Source organism: Cygnus atratus, chromosome 4 (assembly GCF_013377495.2).
Source record: "Cygnus atratus isolate AKBS03 ecotype Queensland, Australia chromosome 4, CAtr_DNAZoo_HiC_assembly, whole genome shotgun sequence".
Classification (NCBI taxonomy): Eukaryota; Metazoa; Chordata; class Aves; order Anseriformes; family Anatidae; genus Cygnus; species Cygnus atratus.
This window is the reverse complement of record NC_066365.1, coordinates 69,259,332-69,271,616: the sequence shown is the minus strand read 5'-3', so window position 1 is coordinate 69,271,616 and position 12,285 is coordinate 69,259,332.

Sequence of the window (12,285 nt, the reverse complement as noted above, 5' to 3'; positions counted from 1 at the left end):
CCTTCTTCCCCCTCCCCCGAAGCTCAGAGCTTTCTGCACCAGGGCTGGGATGGGTTTGGTGTCGGTGCTCGCTCGCCTGCCACGCAGCAGGAACACCAACAACATCCAAGTCAAACAGACTTAATGACTCCTGCAGCAGAAGTGCCAGGGCCCCGCGCACGTGCTCTGCTTCCGGAGCCCGACGGGGAGAACGACTCTTCCACTCAAAAGGCAATTTTTTCCTGTCAGTTATGATAAAAGCTGGAGCTGGAGACAAGCTGCAGAGGTTGGGTTGGATGGCTGATAAGCAGATTAGAGGAGCTGCTTCTGCTGGGAGGAACCAGCACAGACAGACTGTATCAGGAGCCATCCTCCAGGGTCTTCTTGGTGGTTCTGCTCTCATTCCTCCTCGTGCAACGTCTGCTTCTCTACCTACATTTGTTCCAGCTGAAGGAAAAGATGGATTTGAGGACAGAAACCATAGGAATAACTGTGGACATCGTCTTCTCCAATGCTGCCTGCAAGAAGTGCAGTTTCTAGCCTTCTTTATTGAACCAAGACCAAGGGTTGCACTGGAGTTGTGGAGGCCTGCAGAGGAAAATGAAGTCTTAGGAGCCTCCAGAAATAACACGTCTACTCTAAGGACCACATGCCACCATGCTGTGAAGGACAAGTTGTAGCTCCAGTCACAGCACGGGCTACCAGAAGGAATGGTGAGGTCAAGGTTTTCTGGACAGTTTCAGACTCATTGGAACAATTTTTTTCTGCTTTAAAGGTCTACAGATCTCCTCCTCCCTCTCCAAAACACCAGTGCTACCCATCAGACCCTTGAAAGCAACCAGCAAAATGAAGAGGTATCCAAGAAGCTTGGGACATGACTGAGCTGCTGCTGTGGAGCCAACTCTATGCTATGAGTATGGAGGCCACTGGAGATGGGTGGCCCATGCCATCACCAGCTGCAGAAACCTTCCCAAACGAGCAGCTTCCCAGGCTGGTGATCCCATATGTCCCACTACCATACCCACCTGAGCTAGAGAAACTGCCCTGGACAGCCCCCCAGGACTATTCCAAAGGACGCCTTGTAATTTAAGAAAAAATCAGCACTTCTCAGAAGCAAAGAAGAAGAGGTATCCAGGGAGCCTGAGCCTTGCTATTTTATTGCCAACCTAATCATTTTATCTGCTGTGGAAAACTAAAAGCTCACTGAGAGGCGGAAAGGTGCCTGGGTGGAGCAAGTGGGGCCCTCCAAGCTCTGGCTCTCCTTCCTGGGCCCTCCAGCACCTTGCTGAGAAACTGCAAACCTGGGCAGGGCCTGCTGTGCCAGGGATGGCAGGAGAAGTTCTCCTGCAGGTGGAGGCACGTCAGGAAAGCTGCCAGGCAAGGCGTTAAGCAAAAAGCCGCGAGCAAACCGGAGCACAAAGTGCCCAGCGGCTGAAGGCAGGAGCGGTGCCAAGGAGCCAGCTCCCAACCCACAGCTGCTGCGTCTTGCAGCACCCCTTCCTCCTCCTCTAGTGCCCTGTCTTGCAGCTCTGTGGAGCCAGATCTTGGATCTGGAAACCTGAGAGGCAGGATTAGCATCTTGGTTTGCTCTGGTGTGTTGTCACAGGGCCCTGGGAGCATTAGGGTGCGAGTGACAGCCAAGTTGCCTCATCCCGACCCAACACGTGGCCTGCAGACAGACTGACGACACAGTGAGGGTCTGGAATTTGCCCGTCCTGATCGAGACATCCTGAAAAGCAAACTGTTTTAATTAGGAGAAGCTTATCATGTCAGCGGGAGCTTGCTGTAAGGAACAGAAAGCAAACAGCATGTGCAGCATCTCTCCTTGCAGGGGGATAACAGCGTGGAAGGATGGGACATTCACCGTGCCCAGTGAGGAGGGTGGCTGCGTCGAGGTTGTACCAGGAGCCTTGAGGAGCACCAGCCAGGCTAACCTGAACCAGGACAACCCGGGGGTTACATTATTTTGGGCTGGGTGTTGAAGATCAGGCCGACTGTTTCTTCTGCCATGTCTTCACCACCCTTTTATTGGGAGCCAGGCCACTCCAGGCAGAAGAGGCACACAGATCATTTCCTGCCCATGGAAGTGGTGACTTGCTGCTGACCCTGTTTGGAGATGGATGTTGGACTGGAAACCTCCAGAGGCTGGACTGGAGGCCCCTGCACACCTGAAATACCCCATGACCCTACCAACTGCCCATTACCCTTCTGCACCCCCTGCTATGACCCTCTGCAGGAAAAGCCCACCCAGATGAGGACAGGGCACTTGGCAGCCCTCTTCCCTACAACCCTACAACATGAGGCTTTCATCTCACTCCCTGCTGCCCAGGAAGCCTCATGAATTTTTATCAAGCACTAATGGTTTAATTCCTGTTCACATATGTAGAAAACTTGCCATGAGTCTGAGTTTTTTGGGGGGGTTGTTTTGTTTCTCCTTAATTTTATAAGAACTTTAATTTTACAAGTTCATAAATCAACACTTCTTCCCTGCTCTGCCCCACACCTCATGTCTGGGTGTGGCTTTAAGCAAATGAGAATATTGAACGAAAAAAATAACTTTTCCTTTTCTTTCTTTCTTTTTTTTTTTTTCACGAATCACTCATGTCTCCTCACAGCCTCAAATATTTCATGCAGGTTGTGCCATGTATTTCACAAGCTAAGCCAAGCAAAACACCGCCTTCCATATACACAGCAAAAAAATGTTTTCCAGGGCTCAAAGCATTTCTGTCTTTGGCAGAATCTTTTCTCAAAGCATACTGAAGGGAAAGTATGGAAATGAAATACAAAGAGTGGTTAAAATAATATTTTGGGTAGAGATGAGCCCAAACCAAACCCCAGATTAGAAAGCCAGATACCCCCCTAGATACCATTCCCAAAATGAGGAGGGTTTGTTGTGATACTTGGAGAACAACTGGGAAACGTTGCAGGTCTCCCACCAAGTTTAATTTATTAATTGAACTTGTAAAAGACTTAACCCTTACCAGTCCTCACAGCTAGCACAAATCCTACACTAGAGCGAATGCACCGCATGGCTGTGAAGGGCAAATTCAGCTGTGCCATGTGCCTGAGACAGAGCTCAAAGCAGGGGTGGGCAAAGATGAAATATTTTCCCTTTTCTGGCCCTAGATACTCAATTATATTTACCCAGAAAGGCCCTGGATGGGTTAGTTTGGAGGTGGACATGCTGTGGGGAGGCAGATGGGGGCCAGCGAGGACCTGCATGGACCACAGGGCTCTGCTGAACCCAAGCAGGAGACTCGAAGCGTCAGTGCGATCATATCTGCCGTTTGGATCCAGAGTATCGCTGACATGGGCTCTAACTGCGGTGTAATTTGGGGTTTCAGACCCAGAATTCAGGACTGGATCCAAAACTCAAATGGAAGAAATTTAGGAAAGAGGCTTTTAAGAGTTTAATTTGAAACAGAAAACCCGTAAATCTATTTCTGCCCTGGTGTTTAATTGAACTATATATATTTTTTTAATCCTCTAGTATGCCTGGGCTGTTCAGACATCCAGCAGCAATTCCTCAGTATTAAATAGAAGGCTTTATGCTATATGAATGATGAACGAAGGACAAACTCAGCTTTGTGTGTACCTGCTGTTCTGGAGAGGTGAACAAAAAGCATGTTATGGCTCAGTGCGCTTACTCAACAGCAGCCAAGAAGAAAGCCACCTTCAAACAAAGCCCATCTTGACAGCAGATTTGAAGAGAATAACTGAACCTAGTAATTCATAAGTGCTCTCAGATACTGGTAGTGAAAGTCTTAGACTCAGACACATCCCTACTTTGTATCCCAGTAGAGTCCTTGTGTGCAACTCTGTAAAATTAAGACAGCTTAATCATGCAAAGTATATTTCACTCTCTAGTTTAATACTTTTTTATAAACCTTAAAATAACCTTACAAATATCTGTCCTAGCACTTGACAGGATTTGGGTTTGTTTTTCCATTGACTTAGTGGCTATAATGAAGGTCTCAAAATAGAGCACCCAGGGGAGGGAGGGTGGTTTTCTGCTCCAGAAGCTGGGTACGTACCCGGCACATCACCCGCCACCAGGCCCGGCACAGTGGCACACTCAGCACCTACCATCAAGAGCCGAAACTGTGCCAGAAACCCAGCAGCAAAGGGTGGACATGCCATGGGCTCCAGCCACTGCTTTGCCCCATCCCACACCACGTTGGAGCTGCTCATGACTGGGACCCACAGCACAAGCATGTACTTACCCATGCCAACTGCCCCAATTCCAAAACAAGGGCAAGACTTGGCAAAAGAAGTAAACCTTCAGTGAAACATACTGGATAAGTCAATGCTACCCACCAGCAGGCATAGTGAATTGTTCCAGGCACGAAGGGTCTACAGGGCAGAAGAGAAGCATCACACTTCTAAAACTTTTCATATTATTAATTCCTCACCCATTGCAGCTTGACATTTTGGGTCTGCAGGAGTCATGTCGCAGATGTGATGCAAACAGCTCCCCCAGCACAAGCCCAGCTCAGTCCAGCACCAATGGTACCAATGGTACCCACACTTCCCTGCACCCCCACTATTGTGGACACACCAGGAACCCCTGACCCTCCTCCAGGCAGTTTTGGGATCCACAGGTGTCCAGTTTGGCAGCAAACAATGTCCCCCGAATCCATCAGCAATGTCTTCGGTCTTGGTTACCTTTAAAATAAACCTAACCCAATGAATGCCGCCTGCACATATGTACATGCGCACACAAAAACACTTACTAGCTTAATAGGGTGAGTACCAGAATGTAACACTAAATTATCTGACATCTTTATTGCTTAGAATGACAGACTCAAACAAAGCTAACCCTTTAATTATGTTTATATAATGTAATTTGGCATAAGTCATAAAGCACCCCTTTGGCAATGCCAGATTAAATATTTTACATTTGCTTGGGCAGCACATTACAAGATTGGAAGCGGTATTTTCTTCTGATGCTCCAGAGCAGGGACTACACCAGTGTGGTTGGGAACTAGGCTCAGCCCAGAGGCTCTCTCCGTGGGGAGCTCTGCCATGGGAGTCGTGTTGGGCGCACAGGGACCCCAGTCCCATACCCCACTGTGCACAGCTCCCTTTTGCACCCTCTCTCCCAGGACGCCAGCACCACCGGTGTTTGCCAAGAGTAAAACAAAAGGCCCTGCTGATGCCAATGGCAGCAGAGAAGCCTCCGTTACTGCTGGCAGGGTTTCCCAGGGCAGTCGCCCTTCTGCCTGCACTGGATCAGCTGGGACTTCTCCAAGTCCTGCTCTTGTGTACAGAGGTGGGGGTGTCCCATGCTTTTCCACAGAAAGAGCTGACATGGCTACTGGGCTTTGAGAAAGTTCACATCTCACATTTTGGATAGGATGAAATATCTGAGGATGTTCTGCAGCAGAGCAGAGAGTAGAAATTGGCATCAATATTCAGCTTCCTTCCCAGTGCCTAACTTTCCCATTGCTCCTAGGCATCTTCCCGAGATAAGGGACGTTCCCTGCAGCAGGCTTGGTGTCTGGGTTCCCCTGCAGGAAGCTTCTTGAGGGTCCACCTCCAAGCTCCATGGCCTCATTTTACACTGGTGAATTAGAAGAGCTAGTGATGCTCACTGCCTATTTCAAAGGGATGCCAATGAATAAACATGGTCCTTGCTCCCAGAACAGGTCCCTCTACTGCCAGCACAACAAGTAAATAGACCCTCTGAAATTGTACAGCATAACTCCCTGAGATCCAGGGTGGCCGTTTCACTGCCCACCATGAATTGGTTGATTTTCCCAAGCGTCTTCATATTCCACAAGTCACGACCAACACTCTGGAGACCTCAGTCCTCTGAGATAAACCTGCTCACTCTGATGGTCTGCTCCAGCACCTGTAAATCCACCACTCCCAAGGACCAGGCTTGTCCAGCCTAACTGCGTGGGTCCTTCAGAGAGGTTTCTCTGGCCAGGCTCTGCTGGTACACTACTATGAAGCTGACACTTGAAAGCAAATGCAATGCAGCAGGACTTAGCCACTCCAGGAAAAACATGACTCCTCTTGGTAAAAGTTTGTATAACAACCTGTTCCATTTAAATTTCTTCCATCCTATATACTTCAACAGGCTATTTAATTAATAGCAGAAGGAGCTTGAGAGCATGCATCCAGATGCTAAAACACTGTCAAACTCCAAAATTTAACAGAATGCATTCAAATTTGTGTGCAAAATAAACCTTCACACACCAAGCCTGTGTATTTCCTGGCCTTGCACATCACTGCTACACAAGGGTTCTTCTGTGCCATGGAGACCCCCTGCCTTGGTTAGCCCACAAGCCCACTCTTCACTGTACCATGCCTCTGATGTAGTCCGTGAACCACACATAAAAGTTAACTCCTTTTTCAGGTGGTATGTACACCTCTTACTTTTGTCCCATCAGCATGAGGTTGTGGGTGAGATGGTTTTGTTTCCTAATTCCCATGCTTGCCTACTTGACCCATTTCTCCATGTGCCAGCTCTGGCCTACATGGTACTGCTTGGCCTCTGTCTTCTACCTGAGGAGGTAAGATAACAGTCTTACCCCTCTTTTATACAAACTCCAGGGATTCCTTCAGAACTCCAGAGACACAAAAATTTGGGAAGGAAAGATTTTACCCAGCCCACATCCCCTTCTCATAGAGTGATGAACTTTCTTCATGTAAATTCATGAATTTCACATCTTGTTGGAGATGGCCAAAGTGGTTTTGTTTATTTTTGTAGGTTTGGGATTTTTATTCTTCTGAAATTGCCACCAGTACATAGAAAACAGACATTGCACTGCTGAGGGAGACAGAAAAACAAAGACAAAAAAAAAAAAAAACTTGCAAGAGTCCAGCCCCGCAAGGAGCTGCCTGCCAACAGGGAGATGGAAAGCAACATTCACACAATCTGCTGGAGCACCCAGCATAAACTCAGTGTAACCTCACTACGTTGCTTAAGCCCAGACTTTACTGGCTGGAGCTGTCAGACTTTCACACATATGTTTTGTTGAGAACGGTCATTGCACAATGCAAAGCAGGTAGCGGTTTGAATTGCTCATTGCCCACATAAATTTGGATGCTCAAGCAGTACCTACGTTCTTCATCGCTTTCAGAATAAAGTGATAGCTGTATAGAGACATAAAGAATAAATGAGGAAACAGCACAGACAACAGGAGATTGAACTTCTTCAATAACATCTGGAGCCAAACGGCAGAGAATTAACATCACAATTTTATAAAGGAAAATAAAAATCAAGTGCTTCTCCAAAAAAATGCATAATGTATGACTCAGAGCAGAACATTGACTAATGGAGAGAGAAGAGACCTTCAGAGCACCAGACAGAGCAGAGATTCACAGATTTTGGAGCATGCAATGTTTGCATCAAGGTGTTTTAATTAGTGAATCAATAAATCTACCCAGGCAAAATTTCCCTGAGTTCTTCAAAGATAGTCTTGACTTTTTTGTCAAAGCATTCTCCCTTTTTGCCTTCATCTATATGCATGCTATTGTGTGAAGAAAAAAAAAGTTAGAAAGAGTATGAGTTATGAAATTTTTCTTCATGCATAAAGATTACAAATCTCATTGAAATTCCATTGAATGATATTGACCACACAACTTGCAAATGTAGTGAAAGCCACACAAAAGGCTTTCTTCCCCATTGTTTATGTGAGCATTTTGGAAATGGGGTATATATTGCTACGCAGGAAGGGGAAATAGAGACAGGAGTGAAATGTAGTTTGTTGAGCTAATAAAACAGCAAGCCCTCCATTTGTTTCTTTAGTCCTGCAGAGCCATTTCTATTTCAGACTTACATGCTCCACTGTTAGCAGAACTGGTGACAAGCATTTCCACTGCAGATTGTTAAAGCATGTGGGCTAGTTTAGCTTTAACTATGGGAATGCTTCCCAACCATTCTTAATGGTATTGCCATAATTCATGATTTAAGAGATCGATATACAACAACAAAGGGACAGAAAGCCCTAGAGACACTGGCTGTGCCATTAGCTAGGTTAAATACATCTAAAGACTACAGCAACCCCAGAAAAACATGTATTAATCTGAATTCTGGAGCTCCTGATGTTTGCAATGAGCTTGGCCAAAAGCAATCTAATTATTTTCATATTCCTTTACATAAAGTTACCAGTACTGCCTAATTAAATGAGTAATAACAGACAACAAAGCCTTCTTCTCACACATTCAGAACCCTGGAAACACCCTTTCATGCAGCGAGGAGCGGTGCATATAAAATAATTAAGACGGACATCAATGAAAGCAAGAAGGGGCATGAGCTTCAGGAAATGTGCCAAACCACCAGGCCTTCTGGCAGAACATCCCGAATGTCTGCCATCTGCTTGTCCAAATATGCATGTTGAACATCTCTATCGAGGCACCCAGTGCAGGTCAGCGGCCACACACTATCGTGGGACAGCAGCCACCTCCTGCTGGCCATTTCAGCCCTAAGACAGCAATGGCAAAGAAACTGAACATAGGTGAGTTCTGTAGCAAATACCTCTGAAAAAGCTGTCAGAAATGCCTTCCCCATGCCCCAGCCCTTGTGGTACACGCTCTTCCCTTGCTTGCATTCCATTCTCCTATCTCTGGAAGGGCTCACAGACCGTTTCTGAAGACACAGACTCAGGCAGAAAGAAAGCTCTGTGTCCAACAGTTTCTCGTGTTCCCCCCCAAACCCCAAACACTCAGGTGAAATGAATGACAATTCCAACTTTGCTTTACACGTAGACTTAGACCATCACAGCTAAAGCAGTGCAGTGCTGCTTTGTGCATTTGCAATGCCCATACCAAGTCTGTTAACTGCTCAAAAACTTATTGACGGCAAATGATGACCTTCTGCTGAGCAGAGAGGGCGGCAGGCCAGGCCCCAAACTGCTCCTTGGAAATCCCAGTTTATTTCCTTACTGTTAAGGAAGGAAGGGAAAAGGGAAAAACGGTCTTGTCTTGATTCTTGGGGTTGGACCTGATGATCTCTGAAGGTCCCTTCCAACCCCTACAATTCTGTGATTCTGTGATTCAGTTGACTGCAAGAGGATTGTGATCATTTACAACAGCCGATAATGCCCTCAGCAGGTAAAATTGTAGGGTTTTTGTGTTTACACCTGATGAGACTCACCATCACCATCAGGACCATCAGGATATGGATGAAGCCTCTCCAAGTAACAGATTCTTTTCAGTGCTTCCCAGGGCCAGGCTGAGAGGCAGTGGGTACAAACTGGAGCCCAGGAGCTCCCTCTGACCCCCAGGCAGACCTTCTGGGCTGGGTGGGGATGAAGCCTGGCACAGGCTGCCCAGAGGCCGTGTGGTCTCCTCTTTGGGGATCTCCAGGAGCTGCCTGGACGTGGGGCTGAGCACACAGATCAGGGTGGTGCTGCTGGGGCAGGGCTCGGAGCAGAAGGCCCCAGAGGCCTCTGCCAGCCTCAGCCATCTTGTGACCCTGTGAGAGCCCTTCACTCCCAGTCAAACCTCCCTGTGCACACTTTCTCCTCGGGGTTCCCACACTGAGTTCCCAGCTGGTTTGGGCTGGGGACAGCTCGGGTGATCATCACCTCCTGGCCGCGGCAGGGCCTGCTCCTGTGCCTGGCACCATGAAGCCCTGCCCACAGTGTGCGCGGCTTGGGCAGCTCAGCGGCTATCGGGGGATTCACAAACCAGAGCGATGGACTGCTTGGACTCTCTGGGGAAAGCACTTCTGGCACATGCAGCTGGAATTAAAATCAGGTTTCATTTCCTTCTCTGTGTCACACAGAGTAAATCATTGTCTGCCTCGTAAGCAAGGAGCCTGGGACAGCAGCTTCCCCAGCAATAAGCCCCGGTGACAGAAATCCATACTTACCAGCAGTGAAAGATCTTCTTTCACTTTTGGCACAAGCTTTTTAACCTTGCCTTTCTTCCCCCACCCCTGCACATTTTCTCCTTACAACAATTACTTTGCTCCATAGCTGAAGGCAGGGTTTAATCCTGCAAGCATAAATTCACACGTACAGCGATGCGATCAGCAAGGTTTGCGGGATTAAGTCCCTGGGTCCAGCAGAAATTTTCACAGGAGTGTAATTAAAATGAGACATGCAGCTACATGCGTGCTTGAAGGTAAGCGCGTGTGCAGCTGCTGGAAGAGAGGGGCTGGGAGGGCCGGGCTTGCCGAGCAGCACCTGTGGGATGATTTCCCCTTGCTTGCAAGGACGGTGTCAGTGACAGCACAGGAGTTACGTGGGGACTCTGCAACCACATCGGGAGGCAGGACCAGAGGCTGTCTTGTTTTCACGACACATTTATCACACCCCTGAGCCCCAACAGGCAGCGGCTTTCCATGCCAAGGCCATTAAGGAAAACATTTACAAAAGACCTGCTCCTTTTGTAAAACCCCTCTGGTTGGACCCTGATCATTTGCTGCTGCTGTATCACCTGCAGCTGCTTCTGATCCACGCTATCTCCCACATACTTTCAATCTCCATTTACTACCCAGCACATTCAATTTGCAGCTGCTTTAGAGCCTTTCCAATTAAGATCTGCACCACAGAAGTAAACTGTCCCACTTACATCCTACCAGGGCTCTGGGGTTTGGAGCTGAGCCTCTCCAGGTGAGGCCCAGTTGCAATTACTGGATGAATCATAGAATCACAGGATGGTTTGGGTTGGAAGTGACTCTAAAGCCCATGCAGTTCCAACCCCCTGCTGTGGGCAGGGACATCTCCCACTGGGTCAGATTGCCCAAAGCCCCATCCAGCCTAGCCTTATAAACCATTTCAGCCGGGGTTTTGGTGACCACCTTGTTGCAGTGCCCCAGCCTCTCAAGTGCTGAGAGCTGCAGCCCTGTTTAACACCACCCGAGCCCTGCTGAACACCATCTGAACCCTGCTGAACACCACCCAGGCCCCGTGACCATTGCTCTGAGCTGTTCTCCAGCCCTATGGCAGGAATCAGATCATTGGGGTTACAATTGCACCCTAACCCTGGCTCTGGACCATCAGTTGTAACCCACGGACTATGCAGCCCAGGTTCTGGTTCTTTTCCTGGTGTATTAAAAAACAGTCATCTGCACCTAATGAAGTAAAATTTTCATTAATTGATGAGCAAGGAAACTACTGAGCCAACTGCCAGGTGAGACAGACTGAACAAAAGGCACCACAGCTGCACTATAAACAGGTATCCTACAGCAGCAGTGGGATCTTCTAAAAATACTGGAGACATCCCTGTGTCTTCCCATTGCTCACTGGGGTCTGTGCTGGCTCCTACCTGATCTGACTTTTGGGTTTCAAGCCAGTGGGACAGAAAAGTATTTCCTGCACCTTGTGCAAGATCCCCCATGCTATATACCCATGTGCAAGCTAACCCAAGCCTGTGCACAGGGTAGTCCTGCTGATGAACAGAAACTATAAGGGGAGTACGGAAAAACCTCACTTCACCATACGAATTTTGCCCCCTTCTGATTGTACCAGTCATCAGCCCTTTCATGGACTGCAGCTAAAATCTGTAAATCTCAGAAGGAGCCAACTGAGTTTGATTTAATAGCAAGCAGTTTACTTAATTAAATAGAGTGCCAATCAGGGAAATATTATTCACTCCCCTTACTAGAAACATAATACTAATCAAAACCAGGGTAATAAAAAAGTAAAACACACACTGAATGTTTCTCCATCCATCTGAAAAAGAAAAAAAGAAAAAAAAAAAAAAGGTCTATTGCTCTAGATCATTTCAGAGATTTTTGCTCCCTTCAGGACATGCACGCTGAGTTTTGAATGAAAATGGACCGAGATAATCAATATTTAATATTTAAGCCAATATTTAAGTTTTAAATATTTATCAATATTTAAGCCTCTACATAGAAGGTTTAATACCAAAGCCACAAAATTAGCCTTAAATATTACCTCTGCTATTATGCTCCGAAAAAAAAAAAAAAAAAAAAAAAGAATTATATATACATATATATATTGCTTTCTTAAACCCAGAATTATTAATTTCTGTACGAAGTGGCAGCTGCTTGCACAATTGTTTTTAGAGAGGATTTATGCTTGGTCCAGGCAGAGGAAAGGAGCCTGGAATTAACCTCTTGGTCTCTGCTACTGTTAATTACCTTTGCCATAGCATAGAGTGCACCAGTTGCAGAGCATCTAGCCAAGGCCTTGCCATCAGCAGCAAAGACATAAATCAGGATGTGACAGCATGAAGGGACAAATAAATCACTAGGGGAGAGACGACATGAGCAGGATAAGAGCTATAAGCAACGTGAGCAGATGAGTACATGGCCAACGCCAACCGTGCTAGAGCTGTTTTGGTTGGCCTCGGTTGAACATCTGGAGCTGAGCTGGGTTTGTG